The sequence below is a fragment of the Canis aureus genome, chromosome 18 (genome assembly GCF_053574225.1).
Source record: "Canis aureus isolate CA01 chromosome 18, VMU_Caureus_v.1.0, whole genome shotgun sequence".
In the NCBI taxonomy this organism is placed as follows: domain Eukaryota; kingdom Metazoa; phylum Chordata; class Mammalia; order Carnivora; family Canidae; genus Canis; species Canis aureus.
The window spans coordinates 35,820,106-35,848,082 of record NC_135628.1 but is presented as its reverse complement, the minus strand read 5'-3'; the positions used below and the strand labels follow the sequence as shown (position 1 = coordinate 35,848,082).

General features: G+C 32.4%; 1 long non-coding RNA gene across 3 annotated transcripts in view; it reads right to left on the bottom strand.

The window, feature by feature from the left end:
• LOC144288341 (uncharacterized) overlaps window positions 1-27,977 on the bottom strand; it is a 164,484-nt gene that overhangs the window by 6,556 nt on the left and 129,951 nt on the right. For 2 of the 3 annotated variants that reach the window (XR_013356288.1, XR_013356289.1), the window contains 2 exons: window positions 3,649-3,812; window positions 1,663-1,835 (listed from right to left, as the gene is read on the bottom strand). This is a non-coding gene — a long non-coding RNA (uncharacterized LOC144288341). Of the gene's footprint in view, window positions 1-1,662; window positions 1,836-3,648; window positions 3,813-27,977 lie in introns of those variants that run through there. The other variant, XR_013356290.1, reaches the window with a different exon arrangement.

The following is a 27,977-nucleotide window of genomic DNA, read 5'->3' as shown; positions in this document are numbered from 1 at the left end:
AAACAAATGGAGGAGGCATTCAGTCTTGTGAGAGTGTGAAATGGTACAACTCCTGAGAAGCTTTTTTGGCAATTTCTTATGAATTTAAGCCTATGATGTACAGAAATCTTTCTCTTAGATATCTGCCTGAGAGAAATAAAGACATGTACTTTTTATCATCATTCTTTTTTTAAAGATTTTATTATTTATTTATTTATTTGAGAGCGAAACAGAGAGCATGAGCAGGGGGAGGGGCAGAGGGCTGAGCCTGACACAGGATCCCTCTATCCCAGGACCCTGTGACCATGATCTGAGCCAAAGGCAAATGCTTAACTAAGTGAGCCACCCAAGTGCCACATTCATCATCTTTCTTTTTCTGCTTTTGATCGTCCCTCTTTTGCTTGTGATTCTAACAAATTTTACACTATGTTTTATCTTACTGAAGAACTCATCTCTTCAATCCAAAACATTATTTATGCTTTTGTAATGTTATTTGCAAAAGCAACAACAAATGGAAACTAATACTGGTTAGTATTAGTTAAGGAAACTGGTTAAATAAATTACGCTGTACATAAATGATGAGATATCAGTTCAAATAATAAGGAGTATGTTTTAAAAACATGTTTGAGATAGGAAAATATAACTTAATTTTTCAGCATTATTTGCTACAACTGCAGTCTCATCCTAAAAACGATCTCAGTTGGCCTCAGGACGCCATACTCCTATGGCTTTTCTCCATTAAAATGTGCTCCTTCTGTGTTCTTTGTTGGATTCTTTCCCTCCAAATGTTAAAGAACTTGGTCAGGACTTAGTCTTCATAGCTCTATATTTCTCTGTCAAAACCCAGTCTTTAGTGATCTCATGCTTTTCATTACTTTAAATATACTTATACATGAAAGACCACCCAAATTACCTCCAGCCTGCACATGTCCCTGAACTCCAAATGCTTACCCCCCTTAACAATAACATCTTTACTCAGATGCTTATTAGGTATCTCAAACTTTTCATGATGAAGACAAAGTTCAGTTTATCTCCTCCCTAACATTCTACATCTCAGTAAACAGCTCCACGATCCATCTATTTATTCAGATTCAAATTTTCCTCTTTCTTGCTTGCTTCTATACCTTATATCTATTCAATTAAATCCTCTTGGCTCTATTTTTAAAATATATCTCCAAATTAACCATTTTTCTTCACGTTGGCTGCTACCATCTGATTCAAGCCTTTTATTCTCCCTTATGCTTCTTAATAGCATCGTAACCGATGTCTCTGCTTCTCCTTCTGGCCCCTGCATTCTACTTTGCACTAGGCAAACAGAGTGAATTTACTTAACATTATTTAACATAATATTATGTCACTACCTTGATCTAATATCCTCTGATGAAAGAAATCCAAAGATTTTTACAGATCCTTCTTAATAGATTACAATTAATCTGGCCTTAACATTTATTTCTAGAGTCGTATATTTTCTCATTTTTTTACAATAATCATACAATCATTTATTGCTGCTGAAAAAATAATATGTATAAAGCAGTTTGGCAAGGTAAGATGGTAAAAACAGTTAACAGATATAAAAAGAAAAGAACATTTAGGAGGAGATAAAAGAAATGAGAAGCAGTTCTATTGCAATACATGAATATTTTATTTCTAGAAGAGTGAAATTAATAAGAATGTACAGAAAGAATCTGTCAGGTGAATACCTATTATCTTTTATTGTACATGACTATAATTGTTGCTACCTGGTTTATTTCATAATATCCAAGTGCTTATGAAATTTTTGTGTTTATATTCATAATATTAAAAAGATAGAAGACATTCTCAGGAATATCATTATTAGGACTGACCACATTGAAAACCTACATTGAAAATAAAAGCTAAATTACTATGACAGTAAACTCATCATGTATAAATTACAATTAATGCAAATACTTAGTATTTTTTATTTTCCAGTCATTTTAAGTAAATAGAAACTAAGAATAAATTTTGAAATGATATGGTTTATATGACCTCATAAATTTATCATGGACTCCTAGAGATTTAAAGAAACTTAAGATCCCTTCTGGGATACTTCTTTCTATGTCCCATAAGAAAACTGAGACCCAAAGAGCAGAAGCCACCTTCTAAATTTGCACAGCTAGGTATTAATAAAACAAATGCTTGAAGTTAGCATCATCCTACAAATTAATCTGTTGCTTATCCGTGAATAAACCATAATGTTCTATTTCCTTATATTGTTACCATTACCCATACTTTGGCCACATTGTTCTTACATAAGCTTTCTGAATAACTTCTTAATCCAATGTCCATAGTCGTGACACAGGAAAACAATAGCCATTGTTGCTGGGGTGAGATTATAGCATCAATCACCACTGTCTTTATGTTTAATTCCCACTCCATTCCCATATTAGTAGTTGCCAAAAATCATGCATTGTCTCAACCAGTATGAAGAGGATTAAAGGAAAGAAGAATGGAATGACTAAAAGACAGTCACCCACTTATTTTCCAGTCAGAGCTGTCATAGTATTGTATGCTCTCAAAGTAGGAAGCAATCTTAAAGACCATGTAGTGTAATTTCACGAGATGTCTGTGAATATCTACAGCATCCTTGCTGGGGTTTCTAGGTAATGATTGAACACATTTTTGTGAAAATAAAACAATTACCTCTTAAGACATCTCATAGCTTTGAATAATGCTGTTACAAATTTTAAATTCTAAAATGACTTTAAATGTGTTCAAATCATTTTCTCCCTCTGATCATAATTTATTATTTGTTCTCTTTACAGATAGATACTTGTAAAGAAGGGTATGTATGTGAGATTGGAGATAAACAATTGAGATGAATAATTGAAATCTGAATAGAGTCCCAAATCATTATCACCCCATAATAGCAATAATAATAATTTTATTATATTTAGGAATTAAGACAATTCACTTTGGTTCAAATTTTGTAAAAAATTTTAAGCACAGTATTTCATTTTACTCTACAAAAAGCTTATGAGGTAATATTATCAGTCTCAGTTTCTGAGATTTAGAAAGGTTAAATAACTTGCAGTTAGTAAAGTAGTGCAATTTGATTTCAGAGTCTTTGCACTTCAGCCACTTCCAAATATTAATACAATACCCTATTAATGTAAATTGATATTAAATTTGCCTTTTTACTAGGCACCTCACACACTTATATTGAGCTTAGTATTGCTTATAAAAGAAAAACAACAATAAAAACAAGAGAAAATGAAAAATGTCTAATGCTCATTAACATAGAAGGTTCTAACAAAAATTCCACTTCAACATTTTTTACAATTTCTACTTAAAAAATAATAAGCTGACTTAGAATGTATGTAATTCTCTACTCCTGTAGACTTTCTATGTCTTTTGTACTGTCTTTGTTGTTACAGAAATATTTTCAGTCTCATAAGTTGAGATAGTCATAATGAAAACTTCACAAATAAACATACTGACATACGGATTTGAGATAATTTTTGTTCTTGCCTAAAACATCAAAATATTTCATCATTCAAACAATGATGACATATGATTTGCTTATTTCTTTAGCAGAAGAATGACTGTTCCCAAAATTGTAATTGAATATTTCTTTGATCTTTAGCCATTACCTATTTTTTTCCTCCTGAAATCACAGAAAGATGCCAACTACAAAAGTTTATATCCTACCTGGTTGTGAGTTTTGCACTCCATGTCATGTAATTAGTTTCTTGTATAAGTTTTGTAATCTTGTTAAGACAATTTACTTGGTATCTTCACCTTTGAAGTTGTTAGGTTTTAAAACATGTATATTTTCTTTGGGAGTAACAATTATTCTCAAATGCTTCCGTCATCTTAAAAAAATAAGAAAAAACTTTTCTAAACATTTTTCAAATATCTGATATTTGAAAGCTAATAGATCTAATTTTAATTGCATGCTATCTTTATAATTCCAACAAAGACATACAAAATAAATCTACTTTCAATTATTTCAATGTTTAATGGGTACATGTCAAAGAGTAAAAGAAAGAAGTCATTTATCATATAGGTAAAGCTATAAAATTTGAGATAATTTTGCATGTGCAATTTTTAGTCACCCTAATTCTTTTCTTAACAAATATTTATGATGCCTTAATACTGAAGGCAGGAAAGTCTATGTCATCTATGTTTCATGTACCATAGAGTGTCTCCACTTATAGTAGGAGGTCTTAGTCTAACACTACCTTAGAATAGAATTTAGCTCTACATCACAAATTACTCTAATGTAAGTCATTCTAATGTCCATGTTTCCATTCTGGAGCAATTAGAATTCTCACATAGATTTTTAGATTCTAATTTTTAACAATGTGTTTTTTTTATGAGCTCATCTATGCTGGCAATCTTAAACTACTTGGAACAAAAAAAAATTGTTCTTACATCAGTCAACACTTAAAAGAATAAGGAATATAGTAATATATTTAAACATCTAAAGTTACTTGAAATTTTTAATTATACTTTTTGTACAATGTGGTATTACACTTAGATGTCTTCAAATATAAGAACCTCAGCAAAAAGATAATTGGTTTTAACTTCTTAAATATACAAAATAAGAACTTGAATTTTTCCCCTAGAATTGTAAAAAAAAAAAAAAAGAACACTCTGTTTTCCACTATTTTCTGTAGCCTCCAGATACTAACTATCCATTCCTTCTCTACCCCATGTTAGCTACTCCATTTGATTATTGTGCCCTGAAGTTTTTATATCATCTGTTGTGATTAAAACATTATTATTTTTTACATTGAATAAGAAAAGGTTATTTGAGTATAGCAGCAATTCATTTATTTCTCCCCTAAGGATATGTGATATTTACCTATTTAACTTATGTAACAACAAAACTTAGTAGAAAAAGCAGAGAAGGGATGGAAATTTACAAAGCTAAAATAGAGTCTCTGAAAAAGGACAGGATAATGGAAGAAGGGTTTCTTATGTTTCCTGAAAGAGATTTAGTTTTGTTTTTTGTAACATTGTTACCTTTCCCAACTTGATTAGAGCCAAAAGACTGATGTGTCTCTTAACTTTTATTTACCCCTCCTGAAAGTCTTGGTCCATTCACACATACACCCTTCCCATTTGAGAACCTATAGTAAATTACACATTAACATTCTAGTAGGTTACTGGATTTTCTTGTTCTTCTGAGTGAGATATAAATGCTAAGAATTTTACAAATACTTCATTGGATGTGTTAGTAAATGGATATGTAGATTAACATCTTCACATTTCTGTATTTTTTTTTTTAATTTTGAGAAAGAATAGTTTTGAATTCTAAGTTAGAATTTACTAAAAGTCTATATGATTTTTTCACCCTGACAGCATTTTTTTGGCCAAAAATCTTTATTGATAGATTGAATAATTATCATTTCACCCAAATCTTCCAGTGCAGAAGTTACCCTCATTAGAATATTTACCTGAAGCATTTTCAGTTTCTATGATGCTTAACATTGTAAAAAAGTGAGTGGAGTAAAGAGAGTCAAACCACAAATAAAAAGAATTCTTTCATCTGTTTTTTATCTTTTTTTTCCTTTGGTTTTATTACAGAGATCTGATTTTATGGTGTTCATATGTACTGATAATTTGAAAATAATTAACCACAAGCTTTAATGGTGTTAATAAGCCTTCTCAGATCTCTCATATGACTAATGTAAGCAGCAATATGTAAAGTCTAATATTGTCTCTCAGTGGTTCTCTAATTTGAGCAAATATTAGCGTAATCTGGAAGATGTGTTGAAACAGATCTGGGTTGGGACCCAAGAGTTATTATTTCTAACAGTTATTTATTTCTGTCATTTGGGGATCACACTTTGAGAATCACTGACCAATTTGTTAATCATGGTCATTTTAAACCAGTACTTAATTAACCAGAGGGAACAGAATATGCAAATATCTATATCTATGGAAAACATATCCATGCATTACAATTTTCTCTGTATCTTGATGCCTAGTGAACCACAAACACGAGAAAGAGAAAAAATTCATAATAGAAATTAAGATAATTTTTTAAAAAAATCAGAAACTTTGAGAGAAAGAAATCACCTTTGATGAAAGTGCTGCTTTATTATAAAGATAAGTCATTCAACATTTACTACAAAATCAGATTCAGTCACTTCTATAGTGAGAGCTGAGGGAGAAAACTTGTTATGTTGGCCAACATGGTACTTCCATTCAGCAGAGCCAACTGCATACCAAGTGATTGTTCTGATTGAATAATTTTTCAGTAAAGAACTGCTCTTTGTTGCCCATTCTGGTTTAAAGTTGAAACTGAGTAAAGATTTCATGTATTTACTACTGAGTTGAATGAATAAAAGTAGGAGAAAGTAGAAGAGCCTTGAAGATAATTTTCAGATAAATAAATTTAAAGATTTAGCAATAGAATCTAGAGGTAATAAAGTAAATTCTCAAGAAAGTTATTCCAAAACACATAATATTGCTTATGGAAAACACAATTGCATGGTGTAAAACCAATGTTTCTTCTTTTTTTTTTTTTAAAGTATTTATTCACTTGAGAGAGGGAGAGAGAGAGAAAGAGAGAGCAGTGGGGAGAGGCAGATGGAGAAACAGATTCCCCACTGAGCTGACCCGAATTTGGGGCTGGATCCCATGGGCTCAATCCCACGACCTGGAGATCATGACCTGAGCTGAAGGCAGACATTTAACATCTGAGCCACCAGGTGCCCTACCAATATTTATTCTTAAAATTGTTTCTAGAAATGCTGGAGAAAGCATAGCAAGTCCTTCTGAGTACTGTTTTCTGATAGAAAATGCTATAAAAGGATAATCTCAAACTCTTCAAAGATTCATCACTCTTATTAACACTTATTCTATATACTAATAAAAAAATTATACTTGTTTGTAAAAATGTCACTTGTTAATAAAACCATTTATAAAATACCCTAAAGAAAAATGTGTAAGGCAGTTCTGCTAGCTTCCTTGCTAATTGCTAGCACAGCCAGATTCTCTGATACTTTCAGGCTTTGCACCAGCATTTCTCTGTCAGGAACTTTCTTACCAGAGATTTATACTTGGTTAAGTTTTTCATCCATCTTTTCAGTAAGACCATTCTTAAAGTAGCAGAACCCTGTTACTTTCATCCTATCCTACCCCACTTGATTTATTTTTAGGGCTTATTATATTTCAATAATCTGTAACATATCATGTATAAGAAGTACCATCAGTTTGAAACACTGCGGCTTTGGAATATGTACATAAATTCTCTAATACTCCTCCCTTTAAAAGATTAACCGAATTCCCATCCTCTTCAATGAGAGCCAGACTACATTAATGAATAAAATGTTTAGAAGTGACAATGAGTCTGAGTCTCTTGAGTGGCCTGCTGTGAGAAAAGTCAGCAACCTTAGATACTCATGAAGCCTATTAAGAGGCCAACAGAGGAAGTGAGCCTTCCTTCTAGAAGGAAGCACTAACTTCTGAGCCCTTGAGTCACCTTGAATCAAAAGGTTTGGTTCCAACCAAGCTTTCAGATGACCGCAGTCTCAGCTAACATTCTGATTACAATTTCATGAGAGAAGACACATGAAAGCTGTCCAGCAAAGCAACTCCATAATTCCTGCCTCATAGAAACTGTGAGGTTAATATGGTTATTGTTATTTTGAAGCATTAAATTTTATAGTATACTATTACAAATCAATAGCTAATACAATCACTATTGAAAAAGTACTACCCATTTTACTAACAAAATCCTCTCTTAATGCCTACAATTGCCATTTTATATTTAACAAAAGAGACCTTTGAAACTAAATTAGGCCTATACCTTAATCATGTATCACTCTCTTATGTACTCATAGAAGAAAAATGCAAATGAAAGAAATTAGTGAAGATATACCTAAAACTTCATTTTAATATCCAATTTCTCTACCTATTACTTAATATTATACTTAATATTATCAACATCTGTGTTTTTCAACATAACACAATATGTAGTGACATGAGGAGTTAGGGTTTTCTACACTATTGTCTCTAAGATTTTCTTCTCAGCAGTTCACCCTCATTATGTAACTTTTGTTGGCGGTGTTTTCTCAATCTCACAATGCTGTCAGACAATAAGAATTATATTAATTTCATATCCTGCTCAATAGTTATAAGATGTATCTGCATTTAGAGAATAAATATTTTTTAAAAGTATCTTCAAATTAATGCAATAAAGTATGTATAAATATACTTATTGATTAGTTGGAATCATCCCTGCTAGAAAGTAAAAAACAAAGACTTTGTCTTGTGCACAATTATTCCCCAGCTTATCACAGTGCTTGAGACATCACAGGTGCCAAATAAATATTTATCCAATGACTGAATGAATACACACATATACATAAAATTTGTGAATAATACATACTAAATATGAACATTCTCTGGTTTATCTACATGACCTTTACAAAATTTTAGGTAACAATTATAATAAATTGTGTTTCCAAGTTGAAAAAGTTTATAATTAAAATTTTGAACATTACCTTAGGATAACTTAAGATAACTATTTTATTTGGTACTTTATTACTATTCAACATTCTAATAGCTATCAGTTTTATAGGAAACAGATGCGTTAGCTCATGAAACTTTTAATAGAAGTTCTTTTCAAGCAACCCTAAAACTCTCCATTTGAATTTACCTTAATCCTTGTAATCTGATATACTATAGATTTACATAAAATAAGTGCTTGGGGCAGCCCAGGTGGCTCAGCGGTTTAGCGTGGCCTTCACCCAGGATGTGATCCTGGAGATCCAGGATCGAGTCCCACATCGTTGGGCTTGCTGGGTGGAGCCTGCTTCTCCCTCTGCCTGTGTCTCTGCCCTCTCTCTGTGTCTCTCATGAATAAATAAAATCTTAAAAAAAAAAAGTGCTTGAACAAAGTATTATCTCATTTTAAAATTTTCCAAGTTAGGTGGAGGATATAGAGGAAGCTTCTACTTTAAAGTATGCTCCATTTTAAAGTTTAAAAAAATTATGCTCCATTTTGCATTCGTAGAGTACCAACTTGTGACTACTTTCACCTCTGTACAAGCCAGATCTTTTCCATGTCTACATTTAGGACACTCTATCAGAAATATTAATTATCCTTTGTGGCATGGCACATACTTTCCAGGAACCATGCCCATTTTGCAGAAAAATTATGTTTTCATCACCTAAAGGTTGACTAGGTAGTTGGGATACAAAGGCCAGTTCCCAACAAATGATGCCTACCAAAGGGCTTTTCTGTGTAGAGTGACCACAATTAATTATAGTTTTGCAGTTCCATAAAGCTCAAGATAATATGCCTGAAATGAAAAGGCTTCCCTGGAAAAGGCAAGTAAAAGGTATACTGGTTGAGTGGAATGTTAATATATTAATGAAATTGATGACATAAGTGATTTATTTCGTTGACAGAATTTAGAATGAGATTCATTTATCATTATCCCATAGTCATTCATCAGCAGTACATTGCCCCAAGCATTTAGCCTCCTGTTAGCTGTTTAAGTTTTCTTTGTAGTAATTATACTGGAAAAGAATATGCTGTTTGTGGTCCACTTGATTATAAATAAAATATAAACAAAATTAATATTTTATGGAAAATAATCTTTTATCTTCTTCAAGTGATAATTCTATTACTTTGTTTCACATATTTTATATTGCTCTATCTTCTATCCTACAAAAATTATCTAGTTTGAAAAGATAATTAATTTTAATTCTACAGTAATACTCTTCTCTTCAAAAGGAAGTATGATAATAAAGCCCCTGGTAAAACTGGATGAATTTTAGATAATGTCTACTCAGTATGTAAGATACTGAAGACATAACCAGATAACTATCAATAAGTCGCCAGCAAGCGCACACGCATGTTCACACACCCACACACACATCTCAGAGATACCAGGATACCAGTTTCCAGTTTTGCCTGGAAACTGCTCTACATCCCCAAAGTTGAAGCCCCAAAAAGACTCACTTTGGAGTTGGAAAGTTTCAGTGAGACTATCTCAAAGCAGAGACAGATTGGAATGTAAAATAGCATTCAGACAACTAGCCAGAATTTATGATATTTAGATCAAGTCCTGAAAATATGGCACCTGAAGATCATACTTTATAGGTTAAACTTAATACTCTTACTGTCTAATTTGTTCAAATCAGGAATAAACATGACTATTTCCTCTTTATCATTAAGGAAATTTTCCTGAGAGGATTCCTGAGTTGTCTTTCAATATTAGTCTGTCTAAATCCCTTTCTATCTCTTAGTAATTAACAAATAATACATACAGGATAATTTATTGCAGTAGATATTTTTAAGTGAGGTCTTTCTTAAACTTAGTCATAACAAGATATTAATTTGCATTGAAAACAATGTAATTCAATTATTTTAAAAATGAGAAGACCCCAAAATATGGATATGTATAATGTACTGTAGTATCCCACCAAAAAGAGATAAAATAGGGTGGGGAATTAGATAGAAAATCTAGATGATGACAGAAAACCTTCACAAAAGAGATTAATTTTGATTTTTGAAATGAGTAGGACTGTATCAGACAGTAAATGTTCGGTTGAAGATATCCTTACCATATGGCATAAAGGTTTTGAGATAACATGGGGAACAGTGAGAAGTTCAATGGAAAGACAAAATAGGGTTGCATGATGGAAGATATATGGATACATGGGAATATAATATAAGTACCTAAATAAAGGGTACATTTATGGATTGGTAAGGAATATAGGGTGCATGATGGAGGAGGTCACATAGATGAATGAGAAGAGAATGTAGGGTTCATGGAGGCAAACCTGTGAAGAAAAGTTGTTGCAAAAACATGAAGACCATGTAAATACTACTACAGAGTTTTGATTTTATCCTTCAGGGAATGAGCTACCAATCTTATACTAAGAAAGAAATGATGAAATACGTTGATTATGGAAAGTTCATCCTAACAGCTATATGAAGAGTAGTTATGAAACCAGCAGTGGTTAGGCCATCCAAATAGTCGAAGCAAAACTTTTAGACATCTTACAGGGCTCAACACTCCAAGACATAAATCCCTAATCTCAGAATTTTAGGCACTAGGACTTGGAAAAGCATTATGTGACTAAATTTTTGTCAGGTCATTTTAGGTCATAACATAAATTTTTTTACTAGAGAGTATATTAACATAAAGAGACAATGGTAAGGTCAAAACACATCTACTAACCAAAAACATGTTAGTTTCTCACCTCATGAACTTGACACCAGAATTGGAAACATATATTTTCAACAAAGCCAACATATTTTTAAAATATGCATTTTTTAGTGATACTGGAATTAAAGCATTATGTTAGATGGTAAGACATCAAGTTAGATGCAGAGGCAGGGGTGGAAATGGAATAAGGATCATGAAGTAAAAATGAAGGGAAAGAAAAGAGTTATTGGCAGATGTTACAGCCTTTGCATTTCCATTGTTATTTCCTCAATAGTGTCATTGTTTTTCTTGCCATTTTAAAACTTATTAGTGTAGTTGGAAGGGAGAAATAATTTTAAAACCCAAGCACTGATAATCTTAGTGACAAAAGGCCTCTATGAGATGAGAATGAAAGGAACCAGGAAACATTTCTGTGCTGATCTACTTGACCTGAATGCTTTATGTATTACTGACTGATTAGATCAGTTCCTGGTGCTACTGGAGTTTAAAATAATGGCTGAGAAAATGAGAATGAGTCTTAAATTTACTGATAATTTTGGCAAATGTTGAAATCTGGTCCTTGTACAGCTTAGCCCAATATGCTTCAGTGGTTTTTAACATACAATGTAGTTTTAAGATTTTTTCACCCCAGATAGAAATTGTCTGCCTTACCTTTAGCGAAATTGTATCCTCAATAAAAGATAAGATTAAAAGAAATAAGCACAATGCTTATAAATTTGTATTAAGAGAGACTGCAAGGATGCTTAAAATGTATCTTTAAACCTAAGTGCAAAATTTCCATACATACCTTGAAATATGTATTGGGGTATTAAATGTGCTCAGTAAGCTAAGCAATGTGTTAGATAATTAATAAACATTTAACAGCATTGATTTTTATAGCCTGCTTTATTGAACTTCTTATCAGTATTGAGCAGATGGGTCATAACTATGAAAAATTATATTTTAAACACGATTACTATATGTGAATTATATTTGAAAAATGTTCAGTGAAGCATTTACAAATGTAATTTAATGCACAGAGCAAGACCCCAAAGTTAAGGTATTTTCTTGCATTAAATACCAAAGTACTTAACTGATGTATAAAGAACATTATGGAATTGTTTAAAATAATTTGAAATGAAAAAGTAGTCCCCCATGTGAAAGCATAAAGTAGTATGTGCAATGTCAACAAGGACTAAACAACTTGATTGATTTTTGTTTTACTTAGTATACAAAAAATCCATTCTCATTAGTCTTTACAATCATCTTTAGTATTTATTAACAATTAGGTTTGAAATTTTGAGTGCTGTAAAAATTTGTACAACTAAGATAAAAATCTTTCTGAATGACAGTCACTTTTTAATGTTAAATCATAATGAAAATACACATACACACACGCATGTATGCATGAATATCAAACGTTAATTGAGCCTTGTCACAGAATTGAGAAAATGTGAAAAAAATCTAAAAATTTTGTATTTTTGATTAAATTATTTGTTAATAATATTTACATATTTCACTCTTTGGTTTATTGTGACACAAACATTTTTTATAATGAAATAAAGAACAGGTATATTTTTTTCAATAAAGGATACTAAGACCAAAACAAGTCATAATTTAATCTATCACAATTTTTAAGAAAAGTAAACAGCCTTTAGGATTATTCTGAATTATCTGCACTTCCTGGTATTCAAACCTTGTGTTGTCCCTGCCTACAGTGTACCAGAGTTGGTTTATATGACAAGTACATTTTGGCAAAAGTGATAGTATGTCACTTTTGAGATTTGATTATAAAAAGACTGTGGCTTTCATCTTACAGTCTTTCTCTCTCCTTTTCTCTGATCATTCATTCTCAGAGAATCCAGATTGCGTGCTAAGAAACTCCAGAAAAGATCACTGTAGCAAGGAATTGAAGTCCTTGGCTAACACCCAGCAAAAAACTGAGGCCTGTCAATAACCATGAGAGAGAATTTGGAAGTGAATCAAGTTTGCAGATAAAATGGTAACCACATTTTTGAGACTTTGAATCAAAACCACTTAGTTAAGCCTTTCTTAGATTTCTGATTCACAGAAACTATAATAATAAATATGTATTATTTTAGGTTGTTGACTTTTGCTGTTGTTAGTAATTGATTAATACACCAAATGACATACTTAGCCAGTAGTACTTAGGAAGCATAATGCTTGAGAGGATGTACATAAAAGAATGGGATCACAATCTTATTGCATTTACAATCTAGTTTTAAAAATTGAGATATATACAAATAATGTGATCTAATATAGAAAAAATGTGCAAATGTGTACCAAAATAATATTAAGGAAATGACATTGAAACACAGGCAATAGAATCATTTTGTTGAGGGCTTACATACAGTCTTCTAGAAAAGCTGTCAGTATATTGATGTGTGAATGATGACATGATTTGGACAGGTTGAGGCACTCCAGGTTGAAGATAAAGTTTGTACAAAGACATAAAAGTGAGAAAGGACAGAAAGTGTGTAGGAAATTACTAAGAGTGTAGTTGGGCTAAATACTTTGTATTTATATTGTATATGTATATGATTATATAAGCAATGAACTAGAGTAATAGCACTTATCTTTGAGAAAGAGAGTAAGTTAATATTTCAGATCTAGCATAAATTGTATATTTTAAGGCCTCAAAATATTTTTAAGTTTCGACTTCTACTTTTGTAAAATGAAAAATCATTTTATCACAAATCTATTTTTTCTGATTTCTAATGTAATGGTCTTTATACTAAAACAAATCTACCTTCTTGGTCTGACTTCAGACTTACAATGGATCAGCGACAGAACAAATTTCTCTTCACTTGCATAGCATTCAACTCCGATCCAAATCTATTGTTCATTGTGAGTTGATTCATTTTCACAGAAGATTTTGCTGTGCTAACTTAAGAGAGGAAGGAACTGTAACATTGCCAGTTGAACAAAATATTTCTATGTAACATGGGGATGGTTTGGGACACAAAAAAATATGTTTTTTTTCAGGATTACTCAATTACAAAATAAAATTTATTCATATCTTCAGACCTGTTTCTATACTGTTAGTGATTGTGATACATATAGGACTTTGCAAAAGCATGTGTATTTTAGGTTCAGATGAGTTTGCAATGCTATCTCTCTGACCTATTAACAAAAATTAATCAAATCTACACCAAAAAAAAAAAAAAAACCTGCATCTGAGAAACTAAGGTAAAACTGATATAATCTATATTTCGGTGAGTTTATATGTTAGCTCAGTCATAAATATTAAGTCATGTCTAGCATTCCAACTCTGATAAATTGGTAGTAACCACCTGGACAACTGCATTGAAGAGGAGCTTAAGGCTACATCTAGCTTTAGATGGAAATGGTGCGATGATCATTTTGGAAATCCTGCCATAAGAACAAGAGAGGAAAGAGGTAGCACTTGAGCTTTTTATCACATCTGTACTATAGAAGAGGTTAAATACATAGAAAAGAAAACCATGGGTGACAGTGCTAGCCCAAACAGTGACACACTTAATAACTGCTATTGGAATTTTTTTAAAGATTAAAAACATTAACATTGGATAATTAGGGAAGGCTAAGGAAAAAAGCTCAAATTTAGCCCTAGAGAATAAGTTGTATACTGTTAGATAAATCTTTAAAACTGAGAAGCCTACCTTTCCAACATAAAACGTAATGTTACATCATTTGACATTTATTCTCATTCAATTTGGTTTTCCTGAATTGTCTCAAGATTCTAGGAGGATCGTAGATCAAATTATCTGTAAGTGCTATATGTAGTTGATGCTGTTTTAATCTCAGTAATAACACATTCAGTACTATCTAAATATAGAGAGACTTAGCATATCAGTTAGAAATCTATTCCTTCTCAAGTAAAGGGTAACTAAATAGCAGTAAGTTAAACAGAGTTGGTTCCTTTTTATCACAAATGAAGACATTTAGGGACAATTTCTGACATTCCTTTGGCTGCTCAGTGATGACACTAAAGTCATTTTAAAATGATGATCTTTCTTGAAGTAAAAAGCTTGGAAAATTATACTTTTTTACTATTCAGTGAATGTTAAAGAAAAAATATATAGTCAACAAAACTAAAAGACAGCCTACAGAATGGGAGAAGATATTTGCAAATGACGTATCAGATAAAGGGCTAGTTTCCAAGATCTATAAAGAACTTATTAAACTCAACACCAAAGAAACAAACAATCCCATCATGAAATGGGCAAAAGACATGAAGAGAAATCTCACAGAGGAAGACATAGACATGGCCAACATGCATATGAGAAAATGCTCTGCATCACTTGCCATCAGGGAAATACAAATCAAAACCATAATGAGATACCACCTCACACCAGTGAGAGTGGGGCAAATGAACAAGGCAGGAAACAACAAATGTTGGAGAGGATGCGGAGAAAAGGAACCCTCTTACACTGTTGGTGGGAATGTGAACTGGTGCAGCCACTCTGGAAAACTGTGTGGAGGTTCCTCAAAGAGTTAAAAATAGACCTGCCCTACGACCCAACAATTGCACTCTTGGGGATTTACCCCAAAGATACAGATGCAATGAAACGCCGGGACACCTGCACCCCGATGTTTCTAGCAGCAATGGCCACGATAGCCAAACTGTGGAAGGAGCCTTGGTGTCCATCGAAAGACGAGTGGATAAAGAGGATGTGGTTTATGTATACAATGGAATATTACTCAGCTATTAGAAATGACAAATACCCACCATTTTCTTCCACGTGGATGGAACTGGAGGGTATTATGCTGAGTGAAGTAAGTCAGTCGGAGAAGGACAAACATTATATGTTCTCATTCATTTGGGGAATATAAATAATAGTGAAAGGGAATATAAGGGAAGGGAGAAGAAATGTGTGGGAAATATCAGAAAGGGAGACAGAACGTAAAGACTAACTCTGGGAAACGAACTAGGGGTGGTGGAAGGGGAGGAGGGCGGGGGGTGGGAGTGAATGGGTGACGGGCACTGGGGGTTATTCTGTATGTTGGTAAATTGAACACCAATAAAAAATAAATTAAAAAAAAGAAAAAAAATATATATATTCTAAATCAGTAAAATCTTAATTAAAAATCACATGAACCAATAAGATTTTGTGGTTGTTTTTGTTTTAATTTCAGATTTTCAGTAACTTACCTGGCAATTTGAAAAATTAAAATGTGATGGGTAGATATGTAATAGTGTGATTGGTAGGTATATACAGCAGAAGTATCTCAATATGTTAAAGCATTTTAAATACTGCCTAGTATGACTGCCCCATAAATTATTCTTTCAGGACAACAGTTGGGTACAAAATGAACACTGCTATCATTAGCAAAGAAAAATTATTTTGCAATATTCACAAAATAAAAATTTATTCTGTTTGATTATAAACACTCAGTTCCAGAAAGTTTACTTATAAGTTTGACTTTTTCCAGGGTGCCTGGTGGCACAGTCAGTTAAGCATCAGACTCTTGGTTTCTGCTCAGGTCACAATGTCAGGGTCATGAGATCAAGCCCCAAGTTTGGCTCCATGTTCATTGAGGAGTCTGCTTGAGATTCTCACTCCCTCTGCCCCTCCTGCTCATGTTCTCTCTATCTCTCTCTCTGTTTTAGACAAGTTGATGGCTAGTTCTTGATTAGAGACTGGTTTGTCATCAGTCAAATATGTGGTTGCAACAAATAATAATTTCAGCTGGATTCCATTTTTTTCAACCTCCCTAATCCACTGAAAGCACGTTAGCATCCCACCTCACATGTAGTGACTTATTATTGCAGTGATTTCTGTAGCTCAGAACACCAAGTCCAAGATCAGAGTATAGTAGAAGGGGAAGGGGGGAATCTAGACATATCTGACTCCCCACAATAAGACAGTGGGTGACATCTTAGGCATTATTGTACAGAAGTTCTTCCTTTCCAACTCTAAGGGAGCCATCATCTAACACCTAAGTCTAGGCACACAGCTTCTTCAAACACAGCACATAATAAGAAAAAGGGGAAAACGAGTAATATATAAGCATTTAATACCTGTTTCACTGATGTTACATAAAATGATTGCCTTAAGCCTCCAGGATTTATTTTCAAGAAGCATTTAATCAATGATATTACACATAATCATTGTAAAGAGAATTATTGTTCATTTGACAATCATTTATGGTTTAGCTATGATGTGACAAGCACTTTCTCAAATTTTCAAGAGGTAGAAATTCTGAGGCTTATTTTAGGCACAGTTTTTCAAAAAACAAATATATTGGACTTGACATTTTATAAAATCTTTGCAAACAAAAGCACCCCACATCTATAATAAAAATAATAACGAAAATGTCAATACATAAAAACAATTGCTTCTTTATAGTCTAGAAAAAAAGAAATAACATTTACAATAGGATCAAAAACACCAAACACCTAGGAATAAATCTAACAAAAGATGACCATGATCTCTGTAATGAAAAAACAAAACAGGGATCCCTGGGTGGCGCAGCAGTTTGGCGCCTGCCTTTGGCCCAGGGCGCGATCCTGGAGACCCGGGATCGAATCCCACATCGGGCTCCTGGTGCATGGAGCCTGCTTCTCCCTCTGCCTATGTCTCTGCCTCTCTTTCTCTCTCTGTGACTATCATAAATAAATAAAACTTAAAAAAAATATATTAAAAACAAAACAAAACAAAACAAAACATTAATGAGAACAATGAAACAAGACAAAGAGTAGCACTATGCTCCCAAATGGGAAAATTCAGAAATTTAGAGATTTCACTTGTACTTAATTTGACATACAAGTTTAATTCAATTCCAGTGAAAGCCCAACTCATTATTTTTGGATATTTGGCCACTAGTATTAATATTTATACTAAAATACAAGGTATCTAGAATAATCATGACAATGAATTAAAAAGTTCAGGACTTAATCTATTTGATTTTAAGACATTATAAACAAAGAAAAAATAAAATGTGGGATTGACACAAAAATATATAAATAGACAAAAGGGATAGGGTGGGAAGGTGAAATAAATACAACAATGGTGGTTGTAAAATTTAAGTACATTACGATTGAAAAAAGAAGCCGACAAAAAGAATATACATTGTATGATTCCATTTATATGAAGTTCAAAGTTAGGGAAAACTAATCTATAGGTTAGGAATTAACATAGTTATTTTTGGAAGTGGTGAGGATAGTAATTAGGAGAAGACAGAAGACGACTTTGGAAGTTCTTGAACTGATCTATTCCTTGATTTGGGTGCTGCGGTGTTCACTTTGTGGAAATTCATTATACTTATGATTTGGGCATTTTATTTATGTTTATTATACTTTGATAAAATAATACATAAATCTCAACATTGTACCAGCTATAACTGGTATAACATTATTTTAAATTAAGAATAGAATTTAGATTATTTAAAAAATAGAACTGGTTCAATTTACAAAGGAAAAAAAAACCCTATGGAATACATAAAAATAAATTTAATATAATATGTGTAAAAATCATTACAGATTATCAAATATTATATCAAAGAAGATTTGAATAAATGAAATATGTATCCTGCTCACAAACGAGAAGACAGTTTCATAGATGTTGACTAAACTTTAAGTTAATAATCAAATTCAATGGAACAAAATTTCAAAGTCATTGATCTTGTCATTTCCCAAATTGACTGACTCCCACACACAATAAATTTCAAAATAGCCAAATTAATCTGAAAAATAAAATGAGAGAGTATTTGACCTAATTAATTAACTGTAAAAGTCTTAAATTAGTTCAAAGACAGGCAAACAGATCAAAGGAACAGCAGAGGGCATATAAACATACAGATATGGAAACTAAGAAACTAGCAAAACAAAAAAAAGTTAAACTACTTACTATCCGATGTGGTAGCTGACTTTTGATATAGTGATGAGATCCCATCTCACAAATTTTCCAAAAAACTGAATTACAGAATTTGTCTACTAAAAACCCCAATTAAAAATTAAACTTTAGGGCAGCCTGGATGGCTCAGTGGTTTAGCGCTGCCTTCAGCCCAGGCCGTGATCCTGGAGACCCCGGATCGAGTCCCATAACAGGCTCCCTGCATGGAGCCTGCTTCTCCCTCTGCCTGAGTCTCTACCTCACTCTCTCTCTGTCTCTCATGAATAAATAAATAAAATCTTTTAAAAAAATAAAAGTTAAAATTAAACTTTATAACTATTAGGATAAAATATAAAATAAAATATATGATTTCTATGAAGGGGAAGTATTTCTTAGGCAAGTCTCTCAAAGCAGAAGTTAATAAAAGAAATATATTTAACATATAAAAATCTAAATATTCTCTTTAATAAAAAAATCATAAAGACAAAAAAACCTGGGAGAAATTCAGTGACTGAAAAAATATAAGTAAACAATATATAAAGAATTTCTATGAGTATAAAATAAATTATAACAGAGAAATCAAATAGGGCTTATCAGCATCCAAACTGGCAAGGGAAAGTCAAACTTTCACTCTTCACAGATGACATAGTACTCTATGTAGAAAACCCAAAAGACTCCACCCAAAAAACGCTGGAACTGATACAGGATTCAGCAAAGACAAAGGATATAAAATCAATGCATTGAAGTCAGTTGCATTTCTATACACTAACAATGAGACAGAAGAAAGAGAAATCAGAGAATTGATTCCATTTACATTTGCACCAAAAATCATTAGATATCTAGAAATAAACCTAATCCAAAAGGTAAAGGATCCGTACTCTGAAAACTATAGAATACCCATGAAAGAAATTGAGGACGGCACCATGAAAAGAAAAAATGTTCCATCCTCATGGATTGGAAGAAAAATATAATTAAAATATCTATACTACCCAAAGCAATCTACACATTCAATGCAATCCCTATCAAAATACCATCAACATTTTTTACAGAGCTGGAACAAACAATCCTAAAATTGGTATGGAGCCAGAATAGACCCCAAATAGCCAAAAGAATGTTGAAAAAGAAAACTAGGGATCCCTTGGTGGCGCAGCGGTTTGGCGCCTGCCTTTGGCCCAGGGCCCGATCCTGGAGACCCGGGATCGAATCCCACATCGGGCTCCTAGTGCATGGAGCCTGCTTCTCCCTCTGCCTATGTCTCTGCTTCTCTCTCTCTCTCTGTGTGACTATCATAAATAAATTAAAACCTTTAAAAAATAAATAAATAAATAAATAAATAAATAAATAAATAAATAAATAATAAATAATAAAAAAAGAAAAAGAAAACTAAAGCTGGAGGCATCACAATTCTGGACTTCAAGCTGTATTAGGAAACTGTAATCATCAAGACACTATGGTACCACAAAAAAACAAACACAGATCAATGAAACAGAATAGAGAACCCAGAAATGAACCCTTGAACTAAGGTCAACCAGTCTTCCACAAAGCAAGAAAGAATATCCAATGGATAAAAAAAGACAGTCTCTTCAACAAATAGTGTTGGGAAAATGGGACAGCCACATGCAGAAGAATAAAACTAGACCACTTTCTTACACCATATACAAAAGTAAACTCAAAATGGATGAAAGACCTAAATGTGAGACAGGAATCCATCAAAATCTTAGAGGAGAACACAGGCAGCAACCTCTTTGACTTTGGCTGCAGAAACTTCTGCTAAACATGTCTCCAAAGGCAAGAGAAACAAAAGCAAAAATAAACTACTGGGACTTCATCAATATAAAAATATTTTGTACAGCAAAGGAAACAGTTGACAAAACTAAAAGGCAATCTGCAGAATGGGAGAAGATATTTGCAAATGTCTTATCAGATAAAAGGTTAGTATCCACAATTTATAAAGAATTTATAAAATTCAACACCCAAAAAACAAACATTCAGTCAGAAAATGGGCAGAAGACAAGAACAGATATTTCTTCAAAGAAGACATACGAGTGCCCAACAGATACATGAAAAAGTGCTCCACATCACCCGGCACCAGGGAAATACAAATCAAAACCACAATGAACTCTACTACCTCCCACCTGTCAGGATGGCTAAAATTAACAACTCAGGAAACAACAGATGTTGGTGAGGAGTAAGGGGAACCCTCTTATACTGTTGGTGGGAATGCAAACTGGTGTAGCCTCTCTGGAAAACAGTAGGGATGTTCCTCAAAAAGTTAAAAATAGAGCTCTCCTATGACCCAGCAATTGCTCTACTAGACATTTACCTGGAGTATACAAATATAGTGATTCTATGGGGCACATGAACCCCAATGTTTATATTGGCAATGTCCACAATGGCCAAAATACAGAAAAAGCCCCAGATGTCCATCAACAGATGACTGGATAAAGAAAATTATATATATATATATGTATATTTATTTATAAGACTTATAATATATATATTATAATATATTATATATATACTCATATTACCAAGGTATCAAAAAGAATTAAATCTTGCCATTTGTGATGACATGGATGGAACTAGAGAATATCATGCTAAGTGAAATAACAAGTCAGTTAGAGAAGGACAGATATCATATGACTTCACTCATGTAGAATTTAGAAACAAATGAACATAAAGGACGGGAAGGAAAAATAAAATAAGACAAAACAGAGAGGGAGACAAACCATAAGAGACTCTTCACCATAGGAAACAAACTGAGGGTTGCCAGAGGGGAGATGGATCAGGAGATGGGGTAGCTGGGTGACAGGCATTAAAGAGGGCATGTGATGTAATGAGCACTGGGTATTAAATCCAACTGATGAATCACTAAATTCTACCTCTGAAACTAACAATACACTATATATTAATTAAATATAATTTAAATAAGAAAAAATTTTAAAGGTCCTATCAAGTCAGTTCACAGAAGAAGAAATAAACTTCTTTTTTGAGATCATTTTGGCTGTGTGCATTATAGATTATAGACAAATGAGGTAGTAATTAGGAAAATAAATAGATGTCTATGGCAATAATCCAGGCGAGAGTCATTAGTGGTACAGATTAAGAGTATTGGTGGAAATTCTGATACATAATCAAATTCTGTGCATAATCTGCTGATTGTGCCCATGGGATTTACTGATGAATTACATACAAAGTGTGAAAAATGGAAGTGTCAAGGATAAGTGCAAGATTGCCAGCCTAAGGAGTTGGAAATATAAAGTTGTCATTTCCTGAGGTGGGAAGACTTTATAAGAAAAAGTTTTGTGAAGAAATAACAGGAATTCAATATTGAATCTGTTAAATCTGAGATGCCCACGAAATATCCAAATAGAATGTCTATGAGGCAGCTAATGTGTTCATCAGAATTTCAGGAGAGATTTTAGGATCAATAAATATATAAATTTGCAAATTTTCAGGGTATAGGTGGTTGAAGCCAAGAGAATAGCTAAATAACTGAGAATAAATAGAGAGGAGAGGAGAAGGCCACAGATTGAATCCTGAAGTACTCTAAATTTAAAACTGTGAAGATAAGCAAAAAAAGCCCAAGAGTAAAGAAGGGCAAAAAGAAGAGAAGTAAATAAAGCATTTAAGAGGAAGAGTGGGATTGAATAGATGTCAAAGGCTGCCATTGATTCAACTGAGGCAGGAACTGAGAATTTGCTATTTAGAGGTAGCATATATGTCTTTAAACAATGTGAAAGAAGATTTGGTGGAATGGTGAAGATTTAAGACAGAACAAGAAGAAAGAAAACAATTCTAGAAAATTATTTTCAGGAATTTTGTTGGAAATACATAATATCAGGAGAAAGAATTAGGATTAAAATAGTTTGTTGCTTATTTGTGTGTAGTTTTTCTTTTAAATGGTAGTAATAACAGCATGGGTATATCCTGGGGGATGTTTTCACAGAAGAACAGATTATGAAGATGGTGATGGTGGAGCAAATTGTGACATAAAGAGTAAATGAGTAAATGAGTAAATGAGTAAATATCTTTAAATATATTTTAATTAAAAACTTTCACAAATCAATAAGGAAAAGAGGGGTATCTCAGTAGAAAAATAAGCAAAGAGAATAGCCAATTTATAAATGCAAAAATGCAAATATTTACTAAAAGATTTTTAAATATCTTTAAAGATATTATTTTAAAGAAATTTAAAAATCTTTAAATGTAAGGATTTAAAAATGTAAAAATTACAATTAACACTTTATTTTAGAGATTAACATTTTATTTTAGAGATTTATTTTAGAGATTAAAATAATAATAACTATAATATGTAAGCATCTCTAATCTATCCAATTGAGAGGGAATAAAATTAGAACAATACCATTTGTTATGATCATTTGTCAGTATTGTCTACAGTGAAAATGCACAATCCCACATTTATAAATTTTCTAAGAGAAATCTCAGAAAATTTTGAAAAGATTTATTTCCAGAGATGCTAAAAAAGCTATTATCAGCAATACTTAACAACTGAGACAACCCAAATATCCATCAATAAAGGCTTGATCACATAAGTTATGACACAATTTTACTATGGAATAAAAATCAGTCACTAAAAATTACCTTATTGATATCCATTGATAAAGTAATGATCAGTAATATATTAAATAGTTGACAGTGGAGTATTATTTTATTTTTCTAAAATTGACTATGTGTAGAAAAAAAGATGAGATTCCCCCAAATGCAACTTTTTATTTCTGTATTACACAATTACAGGTTTTTTCACCATGCACATGTTCTATATCTATAGATCCTTAGTTTTTATACAAAGAATAAAATATTTTAATATTAGAATTATATAAGAAATGAAACAAATCTCTAACAACTTTCCATTAAAAAAATCTCTTAAAAAAGCAAAATAGGATATACACTATTAGAGACTCAACTTTCAAGTTCATAATGATGGAAATCATCGAAAATAACTGGTCCTTTGGAATTTACTTCAATTCTTTCACTGATAAGAACATATCAACCACCTCCATCTCAGGGAATAACACTATTATTTTTCTTCAGAAACGAGTCTATCTCATGAAAAAATCCAATCTCTCTTCATTACTTGCCCCTGAACAGGATGTCTATTTAGTCAATTTTCCAGAGCAAGAAAAACAAGAGTTCCATAGTTCACTCTAAATCTCAAAAACCCCAAACAATTATATCAAATAGATGAGGTCCAAAATTGAGACTTTTCAGGGAGTAGTAAAAGCCATTTTGCCTTGAAGGTGCCTCTGCTTTTAGAACTAAATGATGCAAACTTCCATAAAATTCTGTCACTGGAGATTTGTGAGAATCAGTCAGTGTCCCTTGGGGCTGATGATTGCTCAGTGTTTTCTGTATCATGGTGCCAGACTTGACTGTTAACACTTTTTGTTATTTTTATCTTCTATGACTAAACTGAAGCCTTGGAAATTGAGCCATTCAGTTTTCATTGCCTTAGGATAAGTAACAGTTAATGATTACAGAAAGGCAAACTATAGTAGACATATCCACAAAGAAGTCCTAAAAAAGCCTGAGATGACAAGTGACTATTGATCTTCATTGGGATGCTTGATTCTTGCCTGGTATAAAAGATATATTTGCCCTCCTTGTTGATCTTTACACAGAAGTCTTCTTAATTACTCCAAGAGTTTAAAAGACCATGGTTGTCTCTTAAGGACATTTTAAGGATCACTTTAAGGCAAAAACAACTATGTTGTTTAATACTTAAAATGTCTTTGAGTGGTACTACCTTCATAAAGTTTGAATTCCAGTTCTGATTTTTAATTTCTGGGACACATTATTTCACTAATATCAATCTCCTCCATAGTATCAAGTAGAATAACAAAATATAAATTTGTTGTTAACTATTATGTTGAAAAAAATGAAAGTAACAACTCTGCTTTTCTTTACACAGTCTTTTTAAAAATTACCCATTTCTTTCAATGAAATTGCAAAAGGAAAGAGAAATGCAACCACTATTCATAGGTTCCTCAAAAACCTTAGCTATTTTGTTTTATAGATATTATGAGCATATATACATATTCATATATATATTGCATATACATATACATGTTGAGTATATATGTTCAGCACAGGAACCATGGCATAATCTTGACTCTGATTCCTATTGTTAAGCCTCTTAATATCAACCTCATTTTCTCAAACATGGTCTCTAAAGCTTTTCTCAGTTCTATGAGAATTTTCCACAAGTTTTTTTCTAAGTAATTCTTTCTTTTTAACTAAATGTAAACAGAGCTCTTTTCTATTGCTTACAACCCAAAATCTTACTGATATAATTCAGTTGAAAGCCTTAGCAAAACTGTCATATAGCATATAATTTAGCAATGTTACTTATTATATTTATCACTATTTGGAGAGATTTTTTTCATAAAGGATTTGTAAATGCTGGAATCATTTAAATGTATTCTTTACATATTCCTCAGGAAAAGCATCATTGCAAAGCATCTAGAATAAAACATGTCTGTTTTGTTTAACATTTGTTCCCAAGTTGCTAGCAATGTGTTTTGTACATAGGGGTGCTCTATGAATATTTGTCTATGGATGAATCAATAAATGTCTCTCCGAATTAATGAATAAATTAATGAATCTGGAAGGATGCTCGTACTTTGCATGTTCTCTACTCTAGTCTTCCTGAGGATTATGCATAGACCACTCTACTAATACAGACAAAAATTGAATGAGATCATGTTATTTGAGCTACATTTTCAGTTAAGAAAATTGAGGCACTTGGGCAGCCTGGGTGGCTCAGCGGTTTAGCGCCACCTACAGCCCAGGGCGTGATCCTGGAGACCCAGGATGGAGTCTCAAGTCAGGATCCATACAGGAGCCTGTGCCTGTGTCTCTGCCTCTCTCTCTCTCTCTCTCTCTCTTTCTCTTTCTCTGTGTGTGTGTCTCTCATGAATAAATAAATAAAATCTCTAAAAAAAAATTGAAGCACAAAATGGTTAAGAATATTTCCCTAAATCATACAGTTAAAAAGTGACAGAGTTTTCATTAGATACCAGACAGCCTTATTCTAATACCTTCTCTGACAACATATGTATGTACTTCTCATTGGAGTTACTTGGAGAAACGAACATAAAGAAGGAAGAGACAAAAAGGGAGGAAAGAATGTAGAGAAGAAGAAATGACTATTGCTAACAAAACCACGTTTACAAAACCCTATTATTTTAACTCACCTAAAACAAAAAAATCTTACTTGGCTCACATACAAAAATATTATGTTGAAATAATTATACATTTAAGCATAAATTATGTAAACTAGCATTGTTCTGCCATGTATTGGTAATAAACTACCTCAAATCAGTGCTCATCTAAAACTAAAAGAAAACTTTCACTTTTACCATGATTACGTTTTGCTATATTTTAAACCACATGCAATGCCTTAGTTTCTCCCATAAAACTTATTATTTAATAGGAAAATGGTGCCTGCTAATGCTTCACTCACTCTCAAAGGCAAGAAACATCATTTACAATGATTAAAAATATTATTTATGAAAATATAATTTCAACATCCTATCTTTACCATAGATCCTATAGTAATCCTAGCAAGTAAAATATTGCAAGACAAAAGTGATTGATGATAAAGTCCATGGGACTAGCTGATAAACACTGAAACTATGATCACCCTGAAACGTTTCACTAACAGAGCATCAACAGTCCGACAAGACTATATTTTGGTTGTGAGCTAAAAGGCCCAAGCACAGTTGGAAGTGCTGGAAAAATTGCTTTAAGGCTCCATTTACTCATGCAGAACTAATGATGCATGAGAAAAAAATGAGTCCCAAGTTTAAGTAATTTTGGGTAATGGAGCAAAACATATTCCCCCACTGAAGATCCACATGGCACATTAGCAGTTTGAGGATTCTGATAAGTCATATAATAAAGCCATTGATTCAATTTTGTTTATTCCATGACTTTAAATTTTTAACCACAAACCTCGCAATTTTTATATTAAATATTTAAACTTTCGACACACTAATGTTCCTTGGAACACACAATAAAAAAAAATGCTTTAAGAATGACTATGCACACTGATAATCTGTGCTATAGGATACTAAGAACAAGATGGTGGTACAAGTAGCAGTTAAGTTTTTACACTCTTCAAATCTCCCCCATTAAATTTACAAAATAAAATAAGGAAGCAAAGCAAAAAAATTACAATGTTTCCCAAAACCCAAAAAGGTATCTCCATGAACTACAGTAGGTAAGTAGGTGTATTCTAACTATTGATAGTTTTGACATGAGTGGTGTCATCATAAAAATAGATAAAATGGAAAAATGTCTCAGAAGTGTAGGCTATATTTGATGATTTCACAAAAACAAACAAAAAAAGAGGTACTTCTAGAGAAACAAAATTAAAAACATGGTGTTGACCCACCCCTACTCCTGAAACTAGAAAAGTACTACAGTCAAATCCTGCACAATGTTATTATAAGAAGAAACAAAGGTAAAAAATTGCATCTCTACAGAAAAGAAAAGCACACTAGAAAGAAATACCCAAGAAAGTTGATTAATAAAAAAATTAATAATGTATATTTCAAAATAGACCAAAAGATTGAGAAAATGGAAAAACCTATGAAAGAACCACAGAAATCACCATAAGAAAATTGAAGCAAATATGTAAAATATTTGAAAAGAGAGGTTATGAAACTGAGGAAAAAATATTTTAAAATTAAACAAAGAGATTTTGAAATGAAGTGTAAAGAAAATTAAGTAGAAGAGCAAATGAATTAAGTGGGGGAGTTCCTTAAGAAAAGTAAATGGTAAGGATGAGATTTTTCAAAATTTAAGAGCAATAAAGAATGAGAAAAAAAAAACCTTCAGAGAAAGTGGCAGAGAACATAGGCAAAGAAGATAAAATATACACATAATAGGCGTTTCTTAAGAACTACAAGTTAATGGAACAGAACAAATACAAAAACTACAATTAAAGAGAACTTTACTAAAGAAAAAAGGAACTTTACACTACATATTGAATGAA